Source organism: Mus caroli, chromosome 9 (genome assembly GCF_900094665.2).
Source record: "Mus caroli chromosome 9, CAROLI_EIJ_v1.1, whole genome shotgun sequence".
Taxonomy (NCBI): domain Eukaryota; kingdom Metazoa; phylum Chordata; class Mammalia; order Rodentia; family Muridae; genus Mus; species Mus caroli.
The window spans coordinates 82,520,380-82,526,570 of NC_034578.1; positions in this window are offsets into that span (position 1 = coordinate 82,520,380).

Genomic DNA, 6,191 nt, shown 5'->3' on the forward strand with positions numbered 1-6,191 from the left:
CCCCCCCCCTTTTTTTAACAAGCATTGTTTCAGAGAATCTAGGAAATACTTAAAGTTCAATATAAAAAAAATAAATGACATAACACAGCAACAAATAGGATCGTTTCCATGCNAGCAACTCTGTACTTATTAGTGTGATGTGCTTATGACTTGAACGGGACAGGACTCNATATTATAATCTAGTAGTTCTCGGATAAATGGGCCAGCACATGTCTTTCCCCATGTAGTGGTTGCTTCTAGTGTCTGTCAATNGTGTTGAAAGATTAAAAGGTNTATAAAAATCACTCTCCAGTTACTAACCACATTGTACATGTTCAACTCAACATTTGGTTCCAAAAATGAGAGAGACACAAGTCTGTATTAACATCTGCACACACAAAATGTATGAAAATACTATGGGAAAATGTTCTGCATGATGCAATAATCTTACTACGGTAATAAGCTAAAATGTTATTATCTACTAAAGACAAGGAGAAATGAGCATTAGCATTCTAAAATAGTCATAGGTTTTTTTTGTTTTGTTTTGTGTTTTGGATATTTTATTTACATTTCAAATGCTATCCCCTTTTCTGGTTTCTCCTCTGGAAATCCCCTATTCCATCACCACCCATATACTCTTACCTCCTCGCCCTGGCATTTCCTTCCACTGGGGCATTGAGCCTTCACAGGACCAAGGGCCTCTTCTCCCATTGATGTCCGACAAGGCCATCCTCTGCTACATATGTGGCAGGAGCCATGGGTCCCTCCATGTGTACTCTTTGTTTTTTAATGCTTAAAAATGGAGGAGCTGGAGAGATGGCTTGGTGGTGAAGAGCATTTACGGCTTTAGCAGAATATCGGGGTTCAGGTACCACATGGTAGTTCAGGCATCCACATGGTAGTTCACCACCACCTGTAACTTCAGTCCTAGGGGTTCAGAAGAGGTTCTGGCCTCCAGAGTCTCCTGCATGCATGTGGTACACAGATACTCGTGCAAGCACGCGAGCACACATATATACAAAGATGGTCTTTTAAAAAGCTTAGTGGACAATGCCTCAAANCATTTGCAGAAGATAGTCAAGGGAAAGGCACCTGACTACACTCTTCACAGACGATCTGCCTTTCCTTCAAATGTCTCCGCTCTCATAGCCTTGAAAAGAGCTCAGTAAGTGAAGTACTTGCTCTGGAAACATGAGACCTCAAACTCAATCCTCAGAAGGCCACATAAAAGTCCAGGGAAATGAAAACAAAAATATCCTTCAGGTTCACTGGGTATCCAAGCTATCAAATCGTCATGCTCAAGCTGGTGAGACATCCTAGCTCTCAAACAAGGTGTATGGCTTACAGGGAAGAACATCAAGGTTGACTTGGTCTTTCCATGCATGCTCATACACAGGCAGGCACAACCCTANTTCCTTCCCATGAGCATACATAGGCACATTTATACATACTCATGCAAAAAATATTTATCCTTTAGGGTATCAAAGTATTTTCACTCTACAATTGTTTGTAACTTTATTTTGTAAATTACAACCATGAATATCATTGCTCTAGTTAAGTAAACTTTAACAATCATCTTGGTCCTTTATACTTTGTGTCTTTATATTAAATAGTATACTAAATCTTGTTTATAGTTACTTGTGAAGTAAAGAATTTCTTCACAAAAGACACATTGTTATNGTTTGATGTCAATATGATAATAGATCATGCAGGCTCCACAGGATAATTATTTCACTAATTTTATATGTAATTGTCAACTGCTTTCTGTCCTGATAGCAAAATGCCTAAAGCCAGGTGATCTGTAAGGAACAAAGGTTCTGTTTGGTTCACGGTTTTGGAGGTTGGGAAGTCAAAGGTCATGGAGCTGGTACTTACCAGGCCTCATGTTGCTTTATCGAATAATNGGAAGCTGAGAGTCCTTCCTGTGCATAGAAAAGAGGAGAAGAGGGATCCAAGGCACTGCTCCCCTCAGAATCCTCTCATATAATAAAGGCCTTGACTATGAAGGTGATCACATACAAACCGTTCGTGGCCACAGCCATAACCACTGTGAAATCATGATGGCTCAAAGCACAGAAAAGACAAAGATAAGATAATACCTGATGAGAAGAAAAACCCAGCCCTTAAATTATTAAAGTGGACTCCTTGTTCATTGGACAACAAACCTTTCATAGGCAATATAGNCTATATTCATACACACGCGCGCACAAACNCACACATACATATATTTGCATTACACAGTTTAACTGACCAAAATCAAANGTATGATAATTAAATCCAATATTTTGAAAACCACATTTCAATCATGGTATCTTCAAGGAGAAGAGGCGGAAACTGTTAGATGATATCTAAGAAATGAGGAACTACATTCTTAAAATATTAAAATTGACCGATTGGAGGACAGGCCTAGAGTTGTTTAGAGTGAGTGTTTACAGAATGAAAGGGGGGACATGGTTAGTAACTTGCCAGGACCTTCCAGCTCAGACCAGAACTGGTTTAGGTCATGAAGAAGTCTAATTCCTCTCACTTCTACCAGACATGAATACCAAAGTGTGCTCAGTTGATAACTGGTCAGAAATGCTAAGAACAGCCAACTAACTTCCTAAGTGGCAATTAGTCTGTGTGGGCTTTGCATACATGATGGGAGGTTAGGTAGGCATTTGCAGCCTTCCTTTGGGGGCTCTGGGTCTCAGACTATGTTAGGGAGCCTATGGCCCAGAGAACTGTCATTTGGGCAGTGTGGAAGGAGAAAGGACTTCTATTGCAGCAAACTCTGAGGCAAATACAATAGCCATCGTGCCTCCGAAGNAGATGGGAAATTCAGCACATTTAGTTTCTGCTTTCTACNTAGGTCATTTCTCCTAAAAATGTGTTTCTTCTTTGATATGAGCCCTTTTATAGAAACAAGAAACAAAATTCTATCACAAACCATTAATGAGCCCTGAAAACCTTTCTCTGGAATGAAGGTATTTAAATAATCTCACTGATTGTTTCTTGTGGCCTTTTTTTTTTCTTATAATAATCAGTGGTGATTTCTGATCCCAACTATAAAGTGGCAATACACTTTAATACACAACATGGTTGGGATCCAAGTTGATTTTACAGACAAGGATCAGAATGTTGACGTGAAGCTATTGTGAGCATCAGAAAACCTTTCTTCTTAGTACTTCACGAGCTAAGCCATCAGCGCTTTCTGTGGTAAGGACAGATGTTATAAAATCTGTGTGAAATTCGAATTCCTGGACTCTAGGCTGACAATCTGACCTTTCTTTATGCGTTAAGCTTCAAATCTTCATGAGAGTTTTTTTTTTTTTTAAGTTTTATGATCTTGGTTTTTCTTTCTTAAAATTGAGAGAAACAATCAATGGCAATCAAACATGGTTAGAGGATTCACCAGGTCCTGGAGCTGGAGCAACAATTGTGGTTGAATCTTTTCTAATCCTAACACAGGCTATTTCTAAAGCAGCCCAGTCCCTTTCATAACAACCTCCAGAGTTCCAAGCTTGAAACCCAAACCCTTATTAGTAGCCAGCTATTTCACACCTGCCTTGCTCCTAAAAGTTGCAGTATGTGTGTGGCTGTGGATGAGCCCACCCAAGGACATTTCAACCCTAGAAATGTCCTTAAGCATGGCCACCATAGTGTTGGCTTGAGTTTGGAAAGTCTCAGGGGTAGGAGTCAACTGGAACTAGAGAAAGGGAGAATAGCACCTCTGCCTTGATTCTAGACACAGCTTTTGTCCCGAGAGAACTTTTTTACAGGCCATATTGGGGTCAACCCCAATGCCTGTCACCCTTAGGCCTTATTCATCTTTGGGATGTTAAATGGTCTATGTCAACTTGTCTGGAATTGTGTGTCCAGATCTTGTTAAACCACCACACTTTGGTAAGCAGACTACACTCTCTACTGTGATGGGGCCTCTCCCCATCAGTAAACAGCCTCAATAGAAAACAAAACAAAACAAAACAAAACAAAACAAAACAAAACCATCTTTTAAGAAGTCCCAGACCCAGCCTGCCTCTGAGCCAGAACAACTGCACTAGCCTGGGCCTCCAGGATGCCGGGACACCCACAGATGTCGGACTTGCCAAACACTCAAACTGTGAACCAAAATCTTAAAATAAGTCTCTCTCCGACTCCCATCCTTGTTTCTGTCTGTGCCACTCCCATCTGTCTCCATGGAGAACCTAGCTAATAGACTCACTTACTCACACAATCTCATCACGATGATGTAGAGTTGATCTCAGTCTGAGGCAGCGGAGTTCAGCCACAACAGCCTGCGCCCTAATGAAGGCGTCAGACTCTTCAAAGTCTTTGCTTTGAAGACTCCGGGTTAGTTCAAGAACGTTCCAAACTGGCGAAACTCCTGCCAGGTGTAATTCAATACTTAAACAATGGAAAGCTGGAAGGTGGAGCTAGCCTTGGGAGCCAGGCTGAAGGTTAGCTCTAAGCATCTCTGAGCCCATTGTGCAATGCTGGCAGCAGGCGAAAGTGGGTACTGCAGTTTAGTCAACGATGTTCCTGTTGATAGCTGTGGACCACTCCTTCCTGTTTGCTGGGCTATTCAATACATGAGTCCCTTCTGGTTGTGGGGTCTGCTACATCTCTTTTGTTTGTACATCATCCCTTTGTTCCCCACACTCACGTGACCCACACGCGTCTGCCTTAGTGTATGAGTTGAGTGAATCTTCCTCAGTCCCTAAGTTTCATTGGTAGTCTTCGCCTGGAGAAGACCTTCCAATTCAGCAGGCTTAGGTATGTTTCCTGGTCTGGTCCAAGACTACAGGTGCCACTCCTCTGTGGTATTCATTAGCAGTGCAGACAGGGCAAGCCAGCAGGATATAGGCAAACACTTCTCACCTTTTCAGCTAATTTCTCACAAATGTTTTCTACAGTTCAGCTTGCCTTCCTACAAGATGTGATAAGAAACGTGTTTGCTTGTTTGTTTTTTACACTTCACAGTACACATAACTAAACACGTCTGTCAGTGTTAAAATATTTGTTGGGTGACCATTTGAAGAGACTAAAAAAGACTTTAAAGAGAGTATCATACACCTAGGGACAAAACTTGCAATAGAATCTGAAAAAGTGAATTAAAAGGAGATAAGGGAGGTGTATATAGAAGGGGTTTTTTTTTGGGGGGGGGTGTAACTAAAGTATAATCTCAATTTTTAAAACAAAAATCTGAATTCAGATAGAAAATGGATATTTCTGCTTCTAGAGTTTAAAAGTGTGTGCTTACGTGNTGTGCCCAGTATGTATGATACACATAGGTAAAATTAGACAACCTTGGTAACATACCACATACGCTCATGAAATATGTTACCTGTGATTCTTTCATCCAAACTAGTATGGTTGGTCTTTACTGAACGACTTCTAGGATGTTGATACTTTAAAAGCTTTATTTCATTAACAATTATCAATATGGAAGATGATCAGTCTCTTGGTTCATCTTCCTAACCAAAAGGTTAATCCTGGCTGATANGTCTTGGGTGATAAATAATGAAGTTTCACTTTATATTACACCATAAAATAGAGTTCAGATTATTTCAACAGGTCAAAATTTGTTGTAAGTATGAAAAGGAAAGAAATATCTAACAAAGCTCTGAGNATTTCTAAATATAAATTTCTAAGTTAAAGTAGAAAACCGTCCCAACTGAATTAGAAAAATTATGTTTAATATTTAATATGTCAGTTTTTAAAAGTCAACTAAATCTTAAAAATAAGCAACAAACTAGAANAATATCATTTATTTTACTGACTACTACAGAAAACTACTGGCTTTTACAAATAAATATTTCACAGAATATGCAGCATGAACTTCAGTTCACGTTACAGACTAACCTGGGTGGTAGTAATTACTGGCTCTTGACTTTGGGCTCCTGCAATTGTGGCTCCCGAGTCAGTAACTTTTGTCTTGTTTGTTCTCTATTGTGCTACCAGTTCAGAGAACAATTTCTGTTATATATTATTCATATAGATCAAGAAATATTTTAGGTGAATTAACAGACTAACAAAAATCTAAGATAAAATAATAGCTACACAATTAATTTTGAACCANCATGAAAAAGTACTTAATCTCTTTATCTCAAGTAAAGTAAAAAACTCCCCCTTCCTCATGGGATTCCTGCAGTACCCATTAGATGTGCTAACCCACCACAGTGAAATGACTACTTTACACATTGCCACTGGCAGTTTGGATCTGTGTAAGC